Source organism: Schistocerca nitens, chromosome 8, assembly GCF_023898315.1.
Source record: "Schistocerca nitens isolate TAMUIC-IGC-003100 chromosome 8, iqSchNite1.1, whole genome shotgun sequence".
NCBI lineage: Eukaryota > Metazoa > Arthropoda > Insecta > Orthoptera > Acrididae > Schistocerca > Schistocerca nitens.
The window spans coordinates 300,852,488-300,878,949 of NC_064621.1; the positions used below are offsets into that span (position 1 = coordinate 300,852,488).

General features: G+C 43.0%; 1 protein-coding gene across 1 annotated transcript in view; it reads right to left on the minus strand.

Annotated features, from left to right (window-relative positions):
• The window catches only part of LOC126199101 (cytochrome P450 6k1-like), a 90,572-nt gene extending 65,022 nt beyond the window's left edge, over nt 1-25,550 (minus strand). The window contains exon 1 of the mRNA XM_049935851.1: nt 25,536-25,550. The gene's annotated coding sequence lies outside the window, so the exon portion shown is untranslated. The remainder of the gene's footprint in view (nt 1-25,535) is intronic.
• Between the last annotated feature and the right edge of the window lie 912 nt (nt 25,551-26,462).

Consider the following 26,462-nt stretch of genomic DNA (forward strand, 5'->3'; position numbering starts at 1 on the left):
ATCGTGGAGACCAAAAGCCCTCAGGTTAATTGGAAGGTGGTGTGGAAGACGATTCACGCGGTTACACTGGCCACAGACGTCCGATCCACATGGTACATCACAGTCAATGGTAAACAGATCACCCGATCACGCCTCCACAAGTTAAACATGGCGGAATCGCCTCTCTGCGTAGACTGCGGGATACCAGACACGGACTAACACCGTCTCACATGTGGCGCGGCAGAAGACGTATGGCTCTTGATGCGACAAATTTTGTCGTATTTTCTACGAGTGACTCCGGAACACATTACACCTCGGTTTCTACTATTTCCGGATCAACAGTATTTCCCGCTCGCCAAGACCAACGCTGTCACGTTGATCCGTGCGCATGCAGTACACTACTTATTTCACGATGGACCTAAAGATGTATTCGACTTTTGGAACTACCTACAAGAACATCTTTGCAAGATCGTACGGAACCCAAAATACAGACAGTATTTTTCTAATTACTTAGGGAGTGCCCTACGTGACCCCCCACGCAGCTGGATCATCAACAGGTAAGAGAAGACACCCCTTGAGTGAGCTGACAAGACTAAGTTCGATTCTCGTTGGAAAAACATACGACATACGTGAAGACGTACCTGGATGATGAAGCGTAAGGAGAGTAGCGACACGCCCTTCTGCGTCATGTACGCAGCACTTTTTTTTTTTTTTTTCGTTTTCCCCATATACATTACCTCGGTTTAGGAACGTGCCGAGATATTGTTTTCTTTACTCAGAGCACGATGCGGTGCGAGGTACATTTATTTTTGTTGTGGTATAAAGTAAAACTAAATTAACAATATATTAAAAACAAAAAATAAAAAAATAAAAAGAAGTGGTCAGCGCGACAGAATGTCAATTCTAAGGGCCCGGGTTCGAATTCCGGCTGGGTCGGAGATTTTCTGCGCTCAGGGACTGGGTGTTGTGTTGTTCTAATCATCATCATTTCATCCGCATCGACGCGCAAGTCACCGAAGTGGCGTCAAATCGAAAGACTTGCACCCGACGAACGGTCTACCCGACGGGAGGCCCTAGTCACACGACATTATTTTAATATCGATACTTCAGTCTGTAACATAAGCAATATGTAGAATGTTTGGTTATGTGCAAGAGAGGATCTGATGACCCTAATGTTGCCAGGTTAAATGAATCTATAAATAAATAAATATAAATAAATAAAATAAAAACAAAGTCTTTGAAACATCATAAAGGTACCCTTACATGTGGGATTCGAATCAGCATTAGTAAGCGCAAAACGCATAGATGCACACACGTCTCCAGGACCTGTATCACGACCTATATGAGTTTACTACTTGCAAGTCATACATGTATGATCGTGCATTTACATCTGACAATTTGAATCATTGCCTTCGATGGTGCAGAGGTGTTCGGAATTCACGATGGCTTCTCAAAACGTTGTGCAAGATTTTACATTTTTATGTACTGATGCACTTGCCCTTTTGGATGAAGAAACGAAAACCCATGAAACACAATGAATAGAACGGACTCCACAGAACACTCAAGATAAAATAGGCATTTGTAAATAAACATGGTACTGTGTATGCGTGACTTCCGCAGCTTGTCGAGAATATCGCGAAAAACTATATAAAAATGCATATGCGACTTGTATAAGCGGGAAGGTCTGCATAGTTGGGTGAACTTTAGTTTGAGATGATGTATTGCAACATGTCAAATTAACATGACGCTGATACAAGTTGCGATACATGTATCTCAGTGTAAACGTGCCTTTACACGTAATAACAACTTCAGTGTATCTCAATGGCCTGGTAATAGACTTTTTATTATATACTACTTCGGCGACTAGCGTGCCCCTAAGTACCCCAGTTATCCAACCGGGGAAAGAAGTGCTACAGTCTAGTGTGGAATTCGAACACCTTCTTCTGACGACTCCTTACTTCATTGAGAGGTGAAGGATAGGTTAAGTCGAAGACTGAAGAACCCGTGGAGATTCGGTTCCGCGACCTCTCTGTTTCCATGCTCACACTGTACCGCTAGACCGCCATGCCCGAGTTGAATACAAATAAATGAAAATTAATCGAAACCCTCAGCTGCCAACTAGTGTTGTTGATATACCTCAATGGGGACAGCTATCTTCATATAGTTAAAGGCTACCCAGCTATTGACCTCCTTCTGTGCGAATGCGCACACTTTGCCGAACTCTTACGGGAATCGTCACCTTAGTTGGCGCGAGTAATGAGTGAATGGGCACATATCCTTCAGGATCATTAGGAATGTGGGTTGTGGACAGTTGGGAATGTGAGTCGCACGGGAAGTGGGCAAGGGATAAGTCCCTGCAGACGCGCTGTCGCCTGTGCCCTCGGTGGCTCAGATGGATAGAGCATCTGCCATGTAAGCAGGAGATAGCAGGTTCGAGTCCCAGTCGGGCCACACATTTCCAGCTGTCCCCATTGAGGTATATCAACACCTGTTGGCAGCTGAGGGTTTCGATTAATTATCATTTCTTTCTAGAGAAGCTGCATGGTCATCAGTGGTATCTGTTCGTTCGGAACAGTTATTACCTTCATATGAAAACAAAGAGTTCATCTATAGGACCTGATGAGTAAGTTTGCGAGTATCAAAATAGGAGATATATATGGCCGTATATTTTGGTTACATTGACTTAGAAGTTTAAACTTTTTGCATTGATAAGAGACCGTAGATTTAGTATTTAACATAAATTTCAACTGTTGACAGAGGGACAACAAATGCCGAAAAATGTGTATATTATACTATACAATTACAAATTACCAATTTCGGGTTTTTTCATTTCGTGTATTGTTAAACCTCGCTTCTTGTTAATTTTTGTGATTCTAGGTCAATGGGAAGTACACTATGGTTTTGATGATTGAGTTTGCGAGTATCGAAAGAAGTGACAGAAATGGCCGTATCGTTTGGTTACCTTGATACGGAACCTTAAATTTTTCGCATAGCCAAGGGAGCCTAGACCTTAGTATGTGAAATAAGTTTCAACTCGACACCTCTATCTATTCCTGAGAAAAAGGGGTCTTAACAGTCGGACAAGACAGATAGACTGACAGACCGACGGACAACGGAGGGATCCTGTAGGGGTTTCGTTGCTACTGACTGAGGTGCGGAACCTTTAAAAAAAGTGCTACTTGTTACCACGAAAACAATTTTTTGTCGTTTTAGGTGAGTATGGTAGGTGGAAAAAGGCACATACGAGGAAGAGAACTGGTGACGTGACAGAAGAACTGGTGATCGATATGGAAGGCAGAACGGATCCAGTATTAGAGTCAGAGTTTAACATGACTTTGGAAGATTTGTGATCAAATAATGCAAAAGCGAAAGCTAACATTCCTATAATATTAAAATCTCTAGGTGAAGTGACAGTCAGATGACTCTTCAAGTCGGTATTTATGGGACTGGAAACATACCATCACTCTTTCGGAAAGGTATCATCCACAAAATCCCGCAAAGAGCAAGGGCAGACAAATACGAGAGCTACCATACAGTCAGCTTAACAGCTCATGGGGTCAAGTTGATGATAAGAATAATGTACAGAAGAATGGAAAAGAAAAATGAGGACCTGTTAGATGACGATTAGTTTTGCTTTCGGAAAGGTAAAGGCACCAGGCGGGCAGATCTGACGCGACGCTTGATGATGGAAGCAGTACAAGGGGACCACACCGTGGTTCAAGTCGAAAACAATTGATTTTCGGTTTTCATCATATGTCGATAATAGATGAAGGTTTTATATAAGTACTCTGAAAAGGATTTTACTGACAAATTTTTTTTCGAGCATTGAAAGAGCATTTTCCTACCACGTGTGTTTATGTGCCACGCCCACTTTACTGTCAACCACTTTTCTGTATATATTTTACATTTTTATATCCCCTATATTGCACATTAGGGATTTTTTTTACTCCAGAGTGTGTTGGCTATCCTTCGAATGCAACGGTCGGTATTCTTTTGTTTCTGCTGTTTGTAAACAACAGGCTTTCAAGCACGCGGTTAGTTTTGTTCAAGTGTGATTGCGAGTAGTTGTTGTACCTACGTTTGCAGTGCTTGTTTACGTATGTTTTGTTGTGTTTATTGAAGATGACGCAACGTAAAGGCATTTTCAAGAAACGACAATTTAAAGGAAACAAGTTTAGAAAGTTTTCTGTACAAGACGTTATGTCGTCTGGCAACGATGTTTATAATTGTAATTCTTCAACAAGTGCATCATCAAAGGAGCTCTCACCATTTCTGCTCCTGCTGCTGTTATTACAGCAATTAAACCTATTTTCAGAGACTTGGCTCATCCTGACCTTCTAAGGAAATGTCTGCATGGGCAGACACAGAACCCAAATGAATGTTTCAACAGCATAATTTGGAACCGCCTTCCTAAAACTGTACTTGTAGGCATGCATACAATGAAACCAGGAGTTCATGATGCTGTTATTACATTCAATTGTGGTAATATTAGAAAGTGTTGGATACTGAAAAAGCTGGGAATTAATCCTGCAACATTTCGATACAATGAGGATAGCCGATGCAGACAGGTCTGCATCTAATATGGCCAAGAAAGCAAGACAAACACCCAGGAAGGTGAAAAAGATGCTGGAAGACCTGCTAGAGGCCAAAGAAGGGCCATCATATGTAGCAGGACAGTTTTAATTAACTGTAAGTAACAAATTTCAAAAGTTTTTTCTTTAAAGCCAATTTCCTGCAAACTAAAATTTTCAGTCCATATGCCCCATTACATCAGAAACTATCATAGATAAATGAATGACATTTTCAGAGACTCTGCATAACATAAAAAGCCACGGCTGGTACTACATTCATTAATATTCCCCCATTAGAAAGTTCACAAAAAATATTTTCTGCAGAAAAAACTTAATATTTTTTGTTAATAAGTTTAAAAAAGTATTTCTCAAAAACTATAAAATGATAAAGTAGATTTTATACAGTTGACTCTATTAGCATTATGTAACATACAGAAAAAATATTAAGGTACTGTATCAAATAGTTTTTTTCAGAAATGGGTCAAATACTTGCCTAAATTAACATGGGTTAGACAGGCAACATGTGGTTCCCTTAAGGGACACTTTCGTAGAATTTGTGCACCTGGAAAAAGCGTCCGACAGAGCGAAGTGGTTCGAAATTCTAAGAAAATATAGTACTAAGCTATAGGGGAAACGGGTAATATATGTATATGTACAGGAACCTAGAGGGTACACCAGTAATGGAAGATCAAGAACGAAGTGCTCAGATCAAAAAAAGTATGAGGCAGGGATGCAATCTTTCACCCCTGCTGTTCAATCTATACACCGAAAAGGTGATGACCGAAATAAAAGAGACGTTCAACAGTTGATTCAGGGTGACAGGATGTCAATGATAAGATTCACTGATGATATTGCTATTCTCAATGGAAGTGAGGTAGAACTACGAGATCTGTTGAATGAAATGAACGGCCTAAAGAGTAAAGAATATGTGTTGAGAGCAAACCGAAGAAAGACGAAAGTAATGAGGAGTAGAAGAAATGACACTAGCCGTGAACTTAGCATCAAAATTGGTGCTTACTCAGTAGAGGAAATGTAGGAATTCTGCTACCTTTGAAGTAAAACAACGTATGGCGGACGAAGCAAATGACTTAAAGAGGATTAGCATAAGTTACGAGGGCATTCTTGGCTAAAATAGATCTATTAGTACAAAATGTAGGACTTCATTTGAGGAAGAAATGCCTTAGGATGTATGTTTGGAGCACCGCATTGTATGGCGGCGAATCACGGACAGTGGGAAAACTTGAACGGAAGATAATCGAAACGTTTGAGATGTAATGCTAAGGATGCCCGCCCGGTTGGCCGTGCGGTCTGCGCACGACTTTCCGGGCGGGAAGGAGCGTCTGGTCCCCGGCACGAATCCGCCCGGCGGATTTGTGCCGAGGTCCGGTGAACCGGCCAGTCTGTGGATGGTTTTTAGGCGGTTTTCTATCTGCCTCGGCGAATGCTGTTTGGTTCCCCTTATTTCGCCTCAGTTACACCATGTCGGCGATTGCTGCGCAAACAAGTTCTCCACGTACGCGTGCACCGCCATTACTCTACCGCGCAAATATAGGGGTTACACTCGTCTGGTGTGAGACGTTCCCTGGCGAGTCCACCGGGGAACGAACCGCACAATAACCCTGGGTTCGGTGTGGGGCGTCGGAGGGGTGAAGTGGACTGCGGTAGTCGTCGTGGGGTTGTGGACCACTGCGGCTGCGGCGGGGACGGAGCCTCTCCGTCGTTTCTAGGTCCCCGGTTAACATACAATACATACAATACAATGCTAAGTATAAAACATGGGTAACACTGAAAAAAAGAAGGGATTAGATGATACAACGTTTTGAGACATCAGGGAATAACTTCGCTGGTACTAGAGGGAGCTGTAGAGGGTAAAAACTATATCGGAAGACAGAAATTGGAATACATCCAACAAATAACTGTGGACGTAATGTGTAAGTGTGGCTCTGAGATGAAGAATTTGGCACAAGTGATGAATTCATTGCGTGCCATGTATGACCAATCAGAAGACAGACGAATAAAAAAAGGGGGCGTCGACTACTGCCTTTAATTGTCTATTCAGTTGATACTATTGGGGGTGACAAGTTGTTTACCCATCTTTTTGGATTTTCTTTTTCTAGTTGCTAGCCGGCCGCTGTGGCAGAGCGGTTCTCGGCGCTTCAGTCTCGAACCACGCTGCTGCTACGGTCGCAGGTTCGAATCCTGCCTCGGGCATGGATATGTGTCATGTCCTTAGGTTAGTTAAGTTTAAGTAGTTCTAAGTCTAGAGGACTGATGACCTCAGATGTTAAGTCCCATAGTGCTGAGAACTATTTGAACCATTTTTTTAGCTGCTAAAAATAACACTTCGAATTATGTAAGCACACACTAGTGCAGCATCCGTGCTAGCAGCTGTAGTTATTGTATATCTGGCAGATGTTCGTGATATCCTGAGACCTATAGGAGTGGCTACTCGTCAAATTTGAGTAGAAAAGTTCGTTGTAAAGTGTAAATGAATCTCAGTAGCTAGTATGTTTAATATCAGAAAATCCAGCTTGTAACCAATAAACAGCATAGGAGAGAATCTGAACAGTAACACCATGACAGAAATCAAAAAGCGCTATCTATTAATTTAACACTTTAAGATATTAGCCACATCAACGTTGCTATATCCTAGAATCAAGTATATGCACTTGCAATATACTTCAGCATGTCTGAAGGTTCACAAAACTACTAAGTATTTCCTTGCAGCTGTTCCAACGACAATCAACGAGAATGGGCAACATGTTGATACGTTATATGAAAACTGAAAAAGAAAACATATTTGATATGTGGAGTGAACATTATAAAATAGCACAGGATAAGAACGATTTGCAAACTGGAACAGAAATGAATCTACTACCACAGTTCAGTTACTATCTGAAAGATTGTCTTCTAGATCTTAAAAAAGATCATTAGAAGTACAGAATAATGTCATTCGTACTATTTATCCAAAGTTACGAAAAACTGTACTAAGTCTGTCAAAAGTAGGATGTGCTCTGTCAGCAACGCAATAAGCTGAAGGGGAAACGTGTCACAAAAATGATGGTTTTACGGTTTGTAGGCAAAAAGTTTGGAGATATGTTATTTATGTATTTGTTGATTAATAAATAGATTAATAAATATCTTAGAATTATGTGTATATTGCTTTTTAAGCCGTTCTATAAAATTATAATGTAACATCGATGTTAACAACATCAGTCAATGGTTTCGATTATTATCGGCCATCGAAGATTAGACGTCGATGATGAAATCGAAAACAGCATCGATGATGCGCCAAATTTTCACTTCCTTACTTAAGACTCGATTCGATGGCGATATGTAGCTTCTGAATACCCACATGACAAGTATTATAATGAGGGTTACTCAGTCCCCTATACCGATTCGAATGGCGTCCAGCAGAAAGCACAAACATCTATATCTACATCCATATCTATACCCTGAGGGTCATTATGAAGTGCCTGGTAGAGGGTATTTTTTATTTTAGGGGATTGTCTGAAGAGTCGTTTGCAAATTTTGTAAACCACTTTCAGTAGCTGTATAGCAAACTATTCGAAAGAGTAATGCTTTAATTAATTCATCAATTGTATTGGTTGTAGGAACTTCGCGGGTGTGGGTTGTGCTGGGTGGGACAAATAAAACTAACACAGAAAATATTTATAAGACAAGCGGAACTGAGCCTTGTTGACGGCCCATGACAGAAATTGCTGGAAACCGTGATTTCGATGCAACGATTGGTTGCTGACATACGTCTACGCATGCACATCTCCTGCGTGCTCTGTCGCCAGTACTTCGATGTGTCATTCCGTTTGAGTGAGTGATAGGAGCAGACGAACTAGTGACCGCAACTCAAAATGGTGCTCATGATAAAACAGCGCGTATTCCTTGCCGAGTGTTATGCGAAGTACAGTTCGTTGGAAAATGTGTGCGTAGATGTAGTTAAGGACTACAAGTGTTTTGGCAAGACCTCCAGCAAAGTTGACGAAGAAAAACTTAGTAGCAAAATAGCGCTAAACCGGCTTTGTAGCGAATAAAAGCCGTAATTATCCAAAAACAGTTCGAACACCGGGAAACATTGCTCGAGTGAAGAAAGGCCTGAAACTAAGTCCGACGAAATCTCAGCACCTTTTATCAGCACCAGTGGGAATTAGACATCGTCTTGTCGAAACATTATCGAAAAGGACCTGCATCCGTATCCTTAGAAATTTACTGTTATGCATAATTTAAGTGTCCAGACGATCTCTCACTTGTTGAGTTCTGAGTGGTGGAAGATAGACTTCTTGTCCCTGGTTCAGCGTATCTCATGATAGGTGTTCGGTGCATGATTGTTTCACCTAACGGGTAATGCTAACCAGCATTTCCAGAAACGATTTAGTACATATTTCAGAAAGACGTAGCTGCAGCACAGACTTCTTTGACAACCTCGTCATAAGTGCATGAGCTGTTCAGTGAGGAGAGGGCAATCAGCAATGGCAGTGCAATCTCCTGGCCACCACCATCGCCTCATCTCTCTCTCTCTCTGTGTGTGTGTGTGTGTGTGTGTGTGTGTGATTTGTAGCTCTGGAGCAAACTGAAGGGAGAGATGTACTTAAATAACGCTCACATACTGGAAGAACTACACCAGAACAACGAAAACGCTAGGACAGCTGTCATTTTTAAAAAATATCGACAATCTGATAAATCGATAGTTAAAGAAATATCGTTGTCGGCCCAGACATGTTGAAGAAAGTAATCGATACATCGACGGAGAGAATATCGAAGTACCGGCCTATAAAAATATCCGCTGCACATTGCAAATATATAAACGGCTTTAAACTTGTATATTTAAGTATTGATTTATTACTTGATATTCTGTAGATCAACAAGTTAGCAACCTGCTTGCCCCTCTTAGAGCAGGAATTGAAAGGAAAACAATTCAAGTTCAGGCTTAGTGATAACCACTTTGCAAACGGTGATAACTGCATATAAGTGGCACAATAGAAGGTGTCCAATGGGTATGCTGGATGTTTTCTGGGCAAGTTTTAATTTGTACCCTTTGGACTACTCTAAGAAACACAAGACCCTGCCAATCTGTGAGCGCTATGGGACTTAACATCTGAGGTCATCAGTCCCCTAGAACTTAGAACTACTTAAAGCTAACTAACCTGAGGACATCACACACATCCATGCCCGAGGCAGGATTCGAACCTACGACCGTAGCGGTCGCGCGGTTCTAGACCGAAGCGCCTAGAACCGCTCGGCCACACTGGTCAGTCTACGTAGGACAAGTGCATGGGGCCCATACCAAATGGGACTATCAGTAGATATTATCGTATACAAAGAAGAATGACACGAATGATCACAGGTTTGTTAGAGCAATGGGGGAAGGTACGAAATAGACACCAACTATCTCACGAAACTCTGCTTACCAAATTTGCAAAGCCAATGTGAAGTGAGAAATCTACCCCTATGTATCTACGCGTCAGTTCCACAGGGATAGCGAAAGAAGAGTAAACTAATTACAACAAGCCCAGAGGCAGTTACGCGATCATTCTCCATTCGCTCTATACGCGAATGGGACGGGAAGAAGCTGTAATAAGAGATGTAATGGACATTACTCCCTGCCCTACACTGTACAGAGGGTTTTAGGATGCAAACGATAATAACTTTGAAACGGAGGACCACACAGAGAATGCCGAAATACTAAACATCTTTTTACAAAACTGTTTCCGAGAGGGACGTCGCACTATAGTTCCTCCTTTAAATCACCACATTAACGACAAAATGGCTGATATCCAATTAAATGACTATGGGATAGAAAAGCAACTAAAACAGTTCAACAGAGGGAAGGCCGCTGGACCTGACGGGATAGCAACATGGTTATGCGACAGAACTTGCTCCTCTTCTAGCAGCAATATACCACGGGTTTTTGGAGTGAGGAGATGTTCCAGATGATAAAAAAAAAAAAAAAAAAAAAAACACAGGTCCTCCCTGTCGTTAAGAAAGGAAGTCGAACACACGCACAAAACTATAGGCCTATATATCTCTGACGTCTGTCTGTTGTAGAATTTTGGAACATGCTCGAGTATTCCGACACTTCTGGAGACCGACAATCTCCTCTATAGGGATCAACGTGGGTTCCGAAATCAACGATCGTGTGAGAGCCAGCTCACTCTGTTCGTCCACAGGACCCAGAAGGCAGCAGATGCAGGTGCCCAGCTAGATCTTTTATTTCTTAACTTGCGTAAGATATTCGATACAGTTTCGGACCACCGCCTGATGAACAAAATACGAGTGTACGGAAAATCAGACCAAATGTGTGATTAGATTGTAGAGAAGTCATGACGCTAGAAAACCGTAGCGAAATGTAGGGAGACCTGCAGAGGATCGGCGCTTGGTGCAGGGAGTGGCAGTTGACCCTCACTGTAAGCAAAAGTAACGTATTGCGTGTACATAAACAGAAAGACCCATTGTTATATGATTAGACGATTGCAAATCTATCACTGAAAGCAGTTACTTCCATAAATGTCTACGAGTGTGCATACGTAGCGATTTAAAGTGCAACGACCACATAAGACTAATCACAGGAAAGGTCAACGTCAGACTGACATTCATTGGAAGAAACCTCAGGAAATGAAGTCCATCACCAGAGGAGGTAGCTTACAAAAGTTTAGTTCGATCAGTACTTGAATATTCCTCGTCAGTGTGGGATCCGTACAAGACAGAATTGATAGAGGAAACAGAGAAGATCAAAAGAAGAGCAACACGTTTCGTTACGGGTTAATTTAGTACACACGAAATCGTCACAGGGATAATTAAGCAACTCCAGTAGCAGGCGCTGCAAGAGAGGCGTTATGCATCACAGGGTGGTTTATTGTTACAGCACCGAGGGAATACGTTCCTAGAAGAGTCAACAAATACAATGCCTCCTCTTACGTATATCTCGCGAAAAGAATGTGAAGACAATATTACAGAGGTTCGAGCACACACGTAGACTTAGCGGCAATCGTCCTTCTCGTGAACTGTTCGCAACTGGAATAGGAAAGTGGCAGGGGTGAGAGCGGTATCCGAACTACCCTCCGCCACACGCTGCAAGGTGTACCGTAGAAATATAGGAGAAGTCGAGACTGTCAATTTGTTATAAGACGCTTGCGTTCTATCAAGCCGCTAAACAACACCCAACTGGTTTACAGAAGCCACCTAAGCTACAACACATGCGTTCGAGGTGAGTTTTTTTTAATGTCTTCCCGCCCTGTTATGCCAACGGCTTTTGTTAACATTACTGAGTCAACCTTTCCTGTGACCGTAATGAAAGGAAAAGACTTTTCAACACATTATGCAAAAACTGATTACACTTTCAGTTCGATATGGACTTATAAGTGTAGTCGTCTTGTAGTAAGAAGGCCAGAGAAACAAAAAAAAATTGTTAATTTTGTGCTGATAGTGAGGTAAAACGTCAATTTTACATTTCATATTAAATCGGGCGATGCTGCGGGAATTAGATTAGAAAATGAGACAATTAAAGTAGTAAAGGAGTTTTGCTATTTGGGAGCAAAATAACACACGATGGTCGAAGTAGAGAGGATATAAAACGTAGACTAACAATGGCAAGGAAAGCGTTTCTCAAGAAGAGAAATTTGATAACATCGAGTATAGATTTAAGTGTCAGGAAGTCGTATCTGAAAGTATTTGTATGGAGTGTAGCCATGTATGGAAGTGAAACGTGGACGATAAATAGTTTAGACAAGAAGAGAACAGAAGCTTTCGTAATGTGGTGCTACAGAAGAATGCTGAAGATTAGATGGGTAGATCACATAACTAATGAGGAGGTATTGGATAGAATTGGGGAGAAGAGAAATTTGTGGCACAACTTGACTAGAAGAAGGGATCGGTTGGTAGGACATATTCTGAGGCATCAAGGGAGCACCAATTTAGTATTGGAGGGCAGCGTGGAGGGTAAAAATCGTAGAGGGAGACCAAGAGATGAATACACTAAACAGATTCAGAAGGATGTAGGTTGCAGTAGGTACTGGGAGATGAAGAAGCTTGCACAGGTTAGAGTAGCATGGAGAGCAGCATCAAACCAGTCTCTGGACTGAAGACCACAACAACAACATTTGGACGAGTAAGCCGGTGACACAAGACTGTGAGAGGATATTAAAAACTTCGTGCGGCGCACATGCGCTGCCACTTATGGGGTTTCGTAGGCTGTATTGAGGTTGTTTTCTCGGCTTGATAGACCACAAGTGTTTGGTGTCAAATTGTTGGCCCCGACTTCTTCTACGTCACTGTGGTATGCTGTAGACAGTTATCATTCACACCCTGTAGATGTAGAGGTAGCTGCAGAATACTTTTCAAAAGTCTGTTATTAAGAAAAAAAAAATGTAATATCGCCTACGGATCGAACTTGAAACCACAGGTTTACACCCGAGAATCTGCGCCCACTATGCCAGAAATACGGAAGAAATAAGTTGGTAAACGACGAGAACGTGAAGTTTTTCACTATAACTGTGACTTGCAGTTACGCATCAAATCTCAGATTCCGTGTCAGTCAGTCATTTTGCTGAACGTTCTTTAGAGACCCTAAAACTTCTTCACCATCACATCGTCGGATACACCCTGTGGTTTCCCGAAACATAGATCAGATCACTCTTGAGCACTCTTAGAAGCTACCTGTCTTTGGCTACATAACATAACAGAACGTTTCGCTCTGCAACAAATTGTCATCGTCAGCGGCACTCACCTGCTGATGAGATACCGGGCAACCGCGCTTACGCCAGTGGCGTCGCAGACGCCGGGCGCTGGCGGACACGCGTCTTTATACGAAACTTCAGGGCCGTGCTAGAGCTGTTGACTCTGGCACAAGGACGTCTAGACACGTGAGGTTACACGGCGCTTCCGGCACGGCCAGAGCAGGGCAGTTCTTTCACCGGCTAGATAGGCCATCCCAACAAGGCATATAGCAGGTAGGCCCTGGCACAGCTTCTGATGACGTAACATCGACCTCGCGCATGGTCACGTCTAGTTCCTTGTATCGTCTCTGCAGTAAATTACGATTTATCGTCTGGAGTGCTCTCCCAATACGCGCAAAAGGTTTCTAGCCTTTCATATAGAGAAAACTATGGCTTAATGCCCGTCGACGACGAGCTTATTAGAGACAGAGGATCTACACTGAAGCGACAAAAAGTCATCGGATAGCGATACGCACATGTACACATGGAGGTAGTATCGCGTACACAAGGTATGAAAGGTCAGTGCATTGTCGGAGCTGTCATCATGTGGACAGGTTTTCTACGTGATTTTGGTCACACGAAGGGAATTAATAGACTTTGAAAGCGGCGTGGTAGTTGGAGCTAGATGCATGGGACATTCTATTTAGGGATTTCAGTATCGCGAGATCCACAGTCTCAAGAGTGCGCCGAAAATAACAAATTTCAGGCGTTACCTCTCACCACGCACAACACAGTGGCTGACAGACTTCACTTAACGACCGAGCACAGCGGCGTTTGCTTAGAGTCGTCAGTGTAAACAGACAAGCATACTGCCTGAAATAACCGCAAAAATAATGTTGGACTTAAGAGAAACGTATCCGTTAGAAATCAACATGGATTCCGGAAACAGCGATCGTGTGAGACCCAACTGGCTTTATTTGCTCATGAGACCCAGAAAATATTAGATACAGGCTCCCAGGTAGATGCTATTTTCCTTGACTTCCGGAAGGCGTTCGATACAGTTCCGCACTGTAAGAGCCTACGGAATATCAGACCAGCTGTGTGGCTGGATTGAAGAGTTCTTAGCAAACAGAACACAGCATGTTGTTCTCAATGGAGAGACGTCCACAGATGTTAAAGTAACCTCTGGCGTGCCACAGGGGAGTGTTATGGGACCATTGCTTTTCACAATATATATAAATGACGTAGTAGATAGTGTCGGAAGTTCCATGCGGCTTTTCGCGGATGATGCTGTAGTATACAGAGAAGTTGCAGCATTAGAAAATTGTAGCGAAATGCAGGAAGATCTGCAACGGATAGGCACTTGGTGCAGGGAGTGGCGACTGACCCTTAACATACACAAATGTAACGTATTGCGAATACATAGAAAGAAGGATCCTTTATTGTGTGATTATATAATAGCGGAACAAACACTGGTAGCAGTTACTTCTGTAAAATATCTGGGAGTATGCGTGCGGAACGATTTGAAGTGGAATGATCATATAAAATTAATTGTTGGTAAGGCGGGTACCAGGTTGAGATTCATTGGGAGAGTGCTTAGAAAATGTAGTCCATCAACAAAGGAGGTGGCTTACAAAACATTCGTTCGACCTATGCTTGAGTATTGCTCATCAGTGTGGGATCCCTACCAGGTCGGGTTGACAGAGGAGATAGAGAAGATCCAAAGAAGAGCGGCGCGTTTCGTCACAGGGTTATTTGGTAAGCGTGATAGCGTTACGGAGATGTTTGGCAAAATCCAGTGGCAGACTCTGCAAGAGAGGCGCTCTGCATCGCGGTGTAGCTTGCTGTCCAGGTTTCGAGATGGTGCGTTTCTGGATGAGGTATCGAATATATTGCTTCCCCCTACTTATACCTCCCGAGGAGATCACGAATGTAAAATTAGAGAGATTCGAGCGCGCACGGAGGCTTTCCAGCAGTCGTTCTTCCCGCGAACCATAAGCGACTGGAACAGGAAAGGGAGGTAATGACAATGGCACGTAAAGTGCCCTTCCCCATACACCGTTGGGTGGCTTGCGGAGTATTAATGTAGATGTAGATGTGTAGATGTAGAATGGTGAAATCCGGCATTAACGGGCTATGGCACAGACTACCGACGCGAGTGCCTTTGCAAACAGCGCGACACCGCCGGCAGCGCCTCTCCTGGACTCGAGACCACTGGAAAACCGTGACCTAATGAGTCCCGATCTTAGTTGGTAAGAGCTGATAACAGAGTTCGAGTGCGGCACAGACGCCACAAAACGTTGGACTCAAGTTGTTAATAGCGCATTGTGCAAGCTGGTGGTGGCTCCTTAGTGATGTAGGTTGTGTCTACGTGGAATGGACTGGGTCCTCTACTCCAAGTGAATCGTTAATTGACTGGAAATGGTTATATTCGACTTCTTGCAGACCAGTTGAAGCCGTTCTTGGACTTCATATTCCCAAACAACGATGGAATACTTATGGATGACAATGCGCCGTGTCGTCGGACCGTGTAACGCCGGAAATGCATATCCTCCTATTTCCATCTGTTGTACTGTAAGTTTTTTCCTTAATTTGTTACCTGAATATGTGACATTTCTGTGTCTTTATATATTGTAATTGGTTTACTATTTGTATATATATATATATATATATATATATATATATATATATATATATATATATATATATGTCGATGTATAATTGGTTTGTTTCGTAAATATTATTTGTATTTTTACGCTGGGTCTTGCCTAGGGAAAACTGCTATCGAACGATTACATCGATAGGTCGTGTGAAGAATCAAAGTGTGTAGGATCTTTGGTAGGGTTAACTCTGCCGCGTGGAGCGCGGGCAGAGCAGTCGGGGTCTGGCTGGAGTAGCGAGTGGAGCAGGTGTGTTGTGTGACGCTCCCGCGAGTTGCCGCGCTTTCGGGGTTTGGCAGCATGTAATTGCGCTCGACTCGCGATGATAGTTTCTGACATGGTGTCGCGGACGGGAAGCATTAGCTGGCGCACATCAAGAGCCCGTTTTCGTCTAGTGACCGTGTTGAGAAGAACGCGCGCCAACATCCAGCTTCTGCAACAGCGACGGCCGACAATGAGTGACTGTCGCCACCTCCTCGATCGACGGCTTCAAACCTTCAATCAACTAACAAGGAAGACCAAAAGCACGTAAAGTTTCAGAACTGTATGGCAGACCTCAGCTTTTCACATTGTTCCATTTGCCTCGCAAAATTACAGTAACTTAGCAAGAACCTTTGTTGCTCATTGTCCCAATTGCATTACCAAGCAGGGTCCCTTCCTTTTTCCGAAATGAAACCGAGTGTCGTTGAAATTCAGACGCCAGCATTAAAGTACTATCATTGCATTTCATTACTTTAGTTTCCAAGTGCAGTTAAAGCATAGCTGGCTACAATAGTTAGATTACACAAGCACAAATTAAGAGTGCGAGTTTTGTTAGCATATTTTAGCTTACCTGTGACTGCAGCTCAGCTTGGTACGTACTAAATTTTATTATTGTTAATTATTCAGAATCATTTAATTCAAGTTCAAAGTTAAATCTCTTGTTTCTAAATTGCGTAGAGTCAAGTTGCTTTTGAAATGATTGTTGAGGTAGCCCAAGACTAACCGTATTCTGCTGGAGTTCGATGTGCTTCAGAAAGAAAGCTCACTATTAACTTCAGTCACTAAATTAACTTTCGATTTTCCGGATTTATTAATTCTTTTGCTAAATTAAGTCAGAGTGTAGCGAAATTTATTACTTCTGACAAACTTTCAGTTTTCACACTACACGTGGCAACCTTCAGTTGCCACGCTTCTAGTGCTAATTATATGTGTAATAACCTTTCTTTTTCAGTTACTATAGTAATTGTCCTTAGGACAGGCGACCGTGATTTCCCCCAAATCTCAAATATCTAATTACCGCTAGTTAATTGTTGACGTAACGGCCGCACATTTACTTTCTTTATTAACTTTACCCCTTTTCAAAATTAATTTCCACCAGTTTCATTTGCATTTTTCCTTTCATTTAGATGTAACCCTTTCCTCCCTCTTTACCGACAGATTAACTTCGGTGACGATTGCTTTTCCAAAATTCCCATTAGGTACACGCGGTTTAATTTTTCACTGTCATTAAGGTCGATAAGTGAGGGGGAGGTTACAACCGCAACTGTTCGCAATTGGTTTGAAGAACATTCCGGACAATTCGAGCGATAATTTGGTCACCCAGATCGCCACACATGAATCCCATCGAACATTTATGGGACGTAATTGAGAGGACAGTCCGTGCACAAAATCCTGCCAGGCAAAACATTCGCAATTGCGGACAGCTGTAGAGACATCATGGCTCAATATTTCTGCACGGGTCTTCCAACGACTTGTTGAGTCCATGCCACGTTGAGTTACTGCACTACGCCGGGAAAAAGGAGGTCCAACACGATATTAGGAGGCATCCCGTGACATTTGTCACTTCATTGTAGTATGCTGCTTCCAGGATCCTGAGGAGCGAGTCTGAACCCGTATCGAATCCGCCATGTGGATCAACGACCAGCTAACCTGGATGTGGTTTTTAGAGTGTTTCCCACATTCAACTGAGTGCATGCTAGGCTGGTACCGACATCCCCTATCAAATACACGCAACAAAACCATTTAGAATATGTTCCCACGTTTGAACAACAAAATTTTCTCTAGATGAAGAAAAAAATGGTTCAAATGGCTCTGAGCACTATGGGACTTAACATCTGAGGTCATCAGCCCCATAGAACTTAGAACTACTTAAACCTAACTAACCTAAGGGCATCACACACATCCATGCCCGAGGCAGGATCTAACCTGCGACCGTAGCAGTAGCGCGGTTCTGGACTGAAGCGTCTAGAACCGCTCGGCCTCCGCGGCCGGCCTCTAGATGAAGACAGACAGTGCACACAATGTCCGTCCCGGAGGGAGTGATGGTTCAGGAATGTCTACCGACCACTGTCACTAACACTGAGAAAATATATAACAAATACCGAAAGAAGAATAAGATTGAAGACGTTTATCCTCAGTCTCTGAGTTATGCGAAACTCTTTGTTTAATTTCCAAATGAGTTTACTTTCGCTTAATTAGACTCAGATTATTCATATAGGACCAATATTATGCTAACATAAATCTTTACACTGAACATAAAAATTGTTGGGCGCAAACAATGGCTTCATATTAGAAAGAGATTTTCACTCTGCAGCGGAGTGTGCGCTGATATGGAACTTCCTGGTAGATTAAAACTGTGTGCTGGACCGAGACACGAACTCGGGACCTTTGCCTTTCGCGGGCAAGTGCTCTACCAACTGAGCTACCCAAGCATGACTCACGCCCCATCCTGGCGGAAGTAAAGCTGTGAGGAAGCGCCGTGAGTCGTGCTTGGGTACCTCAGTTGGTAGAGCACTTGCCCGCGAAAGGCAAAGGTCCTTAGTTCTATTCTCGGTCCGGCACACAGTTTTAATCTGCCAGGAAGTTTCGGCTTCATATTACATTGCTTAGAACTTTCGGTAAGTATTTCTGATTTTGAGAATAACATTCCCAGCAAATTTTACAGAGCTTGTAGCCACAACGGAATTATAATTTCCTCCTTTTATATCCCTTTTTTCTTTAATATCTCGTACCTAATAATTCGAATTATCCCAAAATTTTTGGCCTATATCTTGTCCCTACACTTTTTTTAATCTCTCATTTTGACTATTTGATGTAAAATAATGTCATCATTATTCATTTTGTAGATTTTTGAATGTGTCTGAGTTCCGTACTGTTCTTGAAACGGAATCTGAAAAGCACTAAAACAAAAGGGATAATTGCTCTCACTCAGAAATGTTGGCATGAGTTCAGCTGAAACTAAAGAGCAAAACTGATTCGAAATTGCATTTGTATTAAAATTGTGTGAATAAGACTTTATAAATTTTTAATTAGACTCAACATTTTGAAAATACACTTAATAGTTTCAAAATATATTAGCAAAATTTGTAAATTGTGAAAGAATGAAATATTCAAGAGTAAAGCCTTTTGGGCACACGCCACCTGTAGTTTCCTTTAAAAGTCCGTGTGTGGCACAAGTGTGTGATTTGTACTCGTATATAGTGCAAATTTAGTGACACTGCAGAGATTGCAGAAGAGTAGTTTTGTATAAAGATTAAGGAATATGACTTGGACAATAAATAGGCACCTTTAAATGAAATGAAATGAAATATCGTGTGGCTAGGGCCTCCCGTCGGGTAGACCGTTCGCCTGGTGCAGGTCTTTCGATTTGACACCACTTCGGCGACCTGCGCGTCGATGGGGATGAAATGACGATGATTTGGACAACACAACACCCAGTCCCTGAGCGGAGAAAATCTCCGACCCAGCCGGGAATCGAACCCGGGCCCTTAGGATTGACATTCCGTCACGCTGAACACTCAGCTACCTGGGCGGACACCTTTAAATGAAAATAACATAACCTGTACATCGATGTTTCTAGTGAAACTGATAAGCAGATTTTCCGAGAAATGTCGCGACAAATCTCGAGGGTTATAGAGGATATCTTGAGGAACAAATCAAGGGTAGAAAAGCAGTGTGCGGAAATTATGGTCGCTGGCGTCTGCAATGAGGCCACCCCTTCGTCATAAAACATGACTTTGTACACTGCCGGACAGTGGGCAGAACTCCTCGCGAAGTGGTTTGTTATTCAGTGATCGCGACTTATTGCCACGATCGCCAGTCGAGAGGATGGAGCTAACTGCTAGCCTCCATAAACGCGATGCTCTGTTGCCTCGGTGGATGACGCTTTCAGACAAAGGTTTCGAACCCCCAATTTATTTTTCTACTGGAACCCTCTAAATTGTCCATTATTTTCTGATGTACAGAAAAAAAAGTAATGAACTGCGGATGGAAACCCGTGTCCGAAACCGTCATCTAGTGAGTCAACAGAGCATCGCAATAATGGGAGACAAGGCCTTTCTATGCAGCGGCTAGCTCCTTCTGTTCCACTGGCAATCGTCGCAATCAGTCACGATCACTGAATAACAAACAACATTGCAAGACGTTCCGCCTTCAGTCTATCTGCGCACAAAGTCACGTTTGCTGCCGAAGGAGGTGTTGTAGCGGCAGGCGCCGGCACCAATAGCTTCGATGGTCTGTAGCGTCGTTGGATGACGTTTCCGGCCACGGGTTCCTATCCTCGATTTGTTCCTCAAGACACCCTCTACAACTCCTCGAGGTTTGTCGCAAAAAAAGAAACACCTATGTATTCGAAATTTTAGAGTGTTATGGGAAAGATATTTTAATCTGTATATTGAGCAAGCAGTAAAGGAAACAATAGAAAATTTTGGAGTAGGTATTAAAATCCATGGAGAAGAAATAAAAACTTTGAGGTTCGCCGATGACATTGTAATTCTGTCAGAGACAGCAAAGGACTTGGAAGAGCAGTTGAACGGAATGGACAGTGTCTTGATAGGAGGATATAAGATGAACATCAACAAAAGCAAAACTAGGATAATGGAATGTAGTCGAATTAAGTTGGGTGATGCTGAGGGAATTAGACTAGGAAATGAGACACTTAAAGTAGTAAAGGAGTTTTGCTATTTGGGGAGCAAAATAATTGATAACGGTCGAAGTAGAGAGGATATAAAATGTAGACTGGCACAATGGCAAGGAAAGCGTTTCTGAAGAAGAGAAATTTGTTAACATCGAGTATAGGTTTAAGTGTCAGGAAGTCATTTCTGAAAGTATTTGTATGCAGTGTAGCCATTTATGGAAGTGAAACATGGACGATAAATAGTTTGGACAAGAAGAGAATAGAAGCTTTCGAAATGTGGTGCTACAGAAGAATGCTGAAGATTAGATGGGTAGATCGCATAACTAATGAGGAGGTATTGAATAGAATTGGGGAGAAGAGGAGTTTGTGGCACAACTTGACTAGAAGATGTGCTCGGCAGGTAGGACACGTTCTGAGGCATCAGGGGATCACCAATTTAGTGGAGGGTAAAAATCGTAGAGGGAGACCAAGAGATGAATGCACTAAGCAGATTCAGAAGGATGTAGATTGCAGTAGGTACTGGGAGATGAAGAAGCTTGCACAGGATAGAGTGGCATGGAGAGCTGCATCAAACCAGTCTCTGGACTGAAGACCACAACAACAACGACATGGGAAAGAAAAGGAAACAATTTTTTTGTGACAAAAATGTCACATGTGCACCGTTTTCTCGCCATGGGTCCTTGAAGGCTTCGACGCTATCCTAGGGGTTTATTTCTGTGGGGGAGATGAAGCTTTTGGTGTACGAGACGCATATACACATCCAAAAGAGCTGGTTGGCCGTTTGCCTGAGGATGCAGCCATTATTCGTGAAACACCCGATTTTTTGACCGTGTTAGACAGCCATTAGCTTGTACGAGATCAGTTGTGCATTACTGTAACGGACATTTTCAGTAACAGCTGTAAAACAACAGTCATCACTAGGTCGTTCCAACATCGTCTCTGGACATTACTACCGTCAATATCTTGACGAATCCCTCGTGGGGAAAAGATGTACCAGTGTCAGTTTTGTCATGTAAAAAAGGTTTTCCTTTTTACGTCCTCTAAACAAACTAAAACTTTGTTTACGTATTATACTGATATACATAGAGGATGTTTCACAGTTCCTATTACAGGCGTCTCTGGGTTGTCTAAGGAACTTAGTAGATTAAGTTTCGATAAGAAACGCATGTCCTGAAACGTACCATTTTGATATGAAATAAGTTTGGAGACTGAATGACTTTGCTGTCTCCCGCTTCGTGGCACGGTACATAGTGGAAGATCAGCTCAACGCATTTATCAAGAACGTATTACCGGATCGCCTCCGTCTATCACATACGGTTTCTGTTGGGCTACAACGGCAACAGCGAAAAACTGGTACTTTAGCGGTACGGACGAGCGTCATAGATATAGCTTGTGCAACGAACAGCGGGGTCGTCACTTGGAGCACAAAGATCAGAGCCCATTGTCTCCGCTACCTACGTACAGCGAAGAGGGTGATTTGAAGTGATTCCATCTTCAAACTTGTTTTACTGCCAGACGGTACATTTCCGGACATGGGTTTCTTATCAAAACTTCATCTACTAAGTTCCCTATACAATCTGCGGAAGTCTATAATAGGAATTATGAAGCACTCCATATCATGAGCCAAAATTTCAGTACCACTGACCACCACGAGACTGAATGCGAGCAGGTGACACGGTATTGGCAGTATATGCGATGATTCTGTGATATGTTTCACAGTAGCTGTTAAGGTGTGTATTTTAGAGACAATGTTACTGGACATGTTATCTTGTTTTGATCCAAAGTACCCGCTCTTCCAAAATATGGAAAGCAAAGATCCTGCAGTAAAAGAGGTCCTCTGTCAGAGACATCAGAATAATTTTCGTTTAATACGAGGGCTACTCGGAAAGTAAGGAGCGATAGGTCGCGAAATGGGAACCACAATGAAAATCAAAACTGTTTTATTTGCAACGATTAGCTACACCTTCCAGCTACTTCTCTACACAGTCGCCGCTAAGACTTAGACTTCTGTCGTAGCGGTGTACCAATTTTTGAATTCTATCGTTATAGAAGACGGCCAACAGTGCTTTCCGACAATTTTCTACTCTGGACTGCAGCTCATTGTCTGTGTCAAAATATTGTCTTCATAGCTTGCGGTTCATTTGAGCAGAGATGAACCTCAGGGGTATCCAGTTACAGGCTGTATTGTGGGTGATCAAACACTTCCAATCGAAAACGCTGCAGGAACATCTTCATTGCCCTGCAGAGTGCGGCCGGGAATTGTCGTGTAGGACGAACCGCATGACAGTTATGTTATGTGGATTGCATAGCTTCAGGCGAAATCTTTCGCCAGACCCTCATACTTGGCGCGAGACGCTAATATCTAGCCATCTTCAATCTCTCGCTGTGAGCTCGGAACTAAAAACAGCGACATGATGCGATCGACGGGCGCACTAAACACAGTGCCTAACGTATCTGTGCAAAGCTTCATCAGATTTTCACTGTATTTTCCATTTCGCGACCGATCGTTCCTTACTTTCCGAATAACCCTCGTAGTTTCGATTCGGAAGTTTCGGGACCAGGGTCCCTTACCTCAGCTTGATCCCTTTACCCTTGTGCACTATCCCTGAGAGTTTGTAACATATTCATGTGTTCATTCTGTGTAAGTGGAGCAGCGACGATAATGGGGAAGTCCACTCACATATATGTTTAAGAAGAGCTCGGAACGCTTGCTCAATTGAAACGCTCCACATTATAACTTTACCGTGATTGTGTCCTTTTGACATGTAAGTAAGCGATTATACTTGTGGAGTCATTGTGCTGCAGCTACACAACACTGGCCTGCTGACTAATGGCCACTTCATTCTCTGCTGAGGTGTTATTCGACACCAGCACTGCAGACGCATGTCAGTTCATGCTCTTCCAGATGCCAAAGTAAGCATTCATCCAGTCAGACATCAGACACAAAACGATTGACTTGTGCCTCACAATCGGGCAATTTCTTTGGTTGTCTCCTCCTGCTGCTAATAACAAAATGGTTAAAATGGCTCTGAGCACTATGGGACTTAACATCTGAGGTCATCAGTCCCCTAGAACTTAGAACTACTTAAACCTAACTAACCTAAGGATATCACACACATCCAAGCCCAAGGCAGGATTCGAACCTGCGACCGTAGCGGTCGCGCGCTTCCATACTGAAGCGCCTAGAACAGCTCGGCCACATCGGCCGGCTGCTGCTAATAACACTTCTGTGAAAAGTACTACTTCCTGGAAGGAATTCTAGCATTACTAAACTGCTCAGAAACGTTTGGTATCACTTGCCTGTCTGTTTGGACTTACACTCACTGGGATCAGAGAAAGAAAGAATGTCATAATTAAAGTAAAAAATAATATTATTCCGAATTAAAAACAAAATAGAGGCAGTATATCTGGACGCACAAATATTTGAACTTTTGTTATCAAGATCTGCTGCTGCATAACAATAGCATTCTGTGCCATGTGGTCCATTCTCTGCTTTACAGCGTGTTTGGATCATCCTTGGGATGCTGTCCACGAAGTTGCACAAGCTGTTCCATTCTTCGATGGCGGCCTTTCCTGAGTTCCTCCAATGTGCGAGGAAGCTCCCTAAGGCGACACACTCCAATTTTCAGCTGGTTCCAAGAATGCTTATTTGGGCTCATGTTAGCAGATACCGCCGGTCCATTCAGTTGATTCCTGCCTCCTGGAGGGAAGTGTTTACATTCTGCAGGGCGTGCTCGTAGATCATCATCTTGAAAGCCGATCCCATCGCCGAAATGTTCACTGTACGGTTGTACAATAGGTTGTAATATCTTGCCTCGATACTGTAGATGGCTCAGATTACCCTCAATAGTGACGAGAAGCGCCCAACATCCATAGATGTTCTTGGCTCAAAAGATTACTGACCAGCCTGTCTACTGTATCTGTGCGACTGCCTGCCTGCCTGAGACGTGCGATGGCAGCAGCTCGACTTTTGATTCTTCTACGACTATCGTCAGGCGCCAGACAAATCGTACACTGGTGGGTGAAGACCACCTGGCGCTACTAAACCTGGTTTCATTGCTGTGTTCAGCTGCCTAGTTTCTTGACATACCGTGGCTCTGATTTATTCGTACTGTTATTCGCAATGGACTCCTTGAGGCCAAATTGATCACCTGGCGACTTTACCGTACTGTATCAATTGACACAGCACTCTCATCTGTCTCCAAAGAGGTACAACGATTTTTAGGTAGCTTTCGTCAGCTGGTGTTGTTGCGTAGTTAGCCATTACGAGGAAGTTCTCAACGCTTTGTGTCTGCAACATGGGCTACATGTTGGAATGCCGTCACTAAGGTGCCTGCCAATACTTCTGGTGCTGATTACCCTCCTTGTGCAAATTGACAGTGTACAGAAGGCCTAAGCTTGAGACGATCTTCTGGAAGATTAAAACTGTGCGTCTGACCGGGGCTCTAACCCGGGATGCACAACTTACGACGCGCCACTGGTTAACTTCTACTGTTGTGTTTAGTGAAGCTGTGAGGGCGGGTCGTCATTCGTACCTGGATAGCTCAATCAGTAAGAGCATTTCAAGGATTATAACATGACTGACAGCATAAAGGTGAAATGAAGCAGAATCTATAGGGGACTTCAACCGAGTGCACTGATAAAACAGGTAACTTTTATCTTCTGCCAAGCATTGTTAGTTGTTTGAGAAAGTTAATGTAATAAGAAGTAATAATGATAATAAGTAATGAGTCTTCTTGAAAACGCAATAAGGATGGCCTACCTTTGGCGACGGCGATCGCTGCATCGGACGTACTACGTTTGCGCAGCCGGTTCCGCCTTTCTTTTATACCGTGAATCCTGACCGTCTGACAGGTATTTGCTACAAATAAGCAAGGTGAAAACAAATAAGCTCTTTGCCAATTATTTCAACATGACACCACCGTAACGAGTCGCGTGCAGACCGGTTTGCCAGCAAGAGCAATACAATCTACATCTACATCTACATCTATACTCCGCGAGCCACCTTACGGTGTGTGGCGGAGGGTACTTATTGTACCACTATCTGATCCCCCCTTCCCTGTTCCATTCACGAATTGTGCGTGGGAAGAACGACTGCTTGTAAGTCTCCGTATTTGCTCTAATTTCTCGGATCTTTTCGTTGTGATCATTACGCGAGATATATGTGGGCGGTAGTAATATGTTGCCCATCTCTTCCCGGAATGTGCTCTCTCGTAATTTCGATAATAAACCTCTCCGTATTGCGTAACGCCTTTCTTGAAGTGTCCGCCACTGGAGCTTGTTCAGCATCTCCGTAACGCTCTCGCGCTGACTAAATGTCCCCATGACGAATCGCGCTGCTTTTCGCTGGATCATGTCTATCTCTTCTATTAATCGTCCGCAAATGTAATTATAGAGTACGTTCAAGCTCCGTCACGTGAGGCGTGCCGCGTCCCAACAGGGTTGTTCGCTCTGGGTTATGCTCCAGAACATTCTGCTCTCCAGGCTATTGTCAACTGGGCATCGTCCTCAGCCGCTGTGGTTTCAGTTTTATTGTTTACTAGCTTATTACCAAACGTCACTCTGTTACTTATTTATTCTCGATCTTCAATTAATTAGGAAAAGACTTGAAACCCCATTACATTTCCAACAATCCTTTTATCCCCTACCTCACCGCCTTAGGGGTGCCATTTCGTAAATCACTAACTGA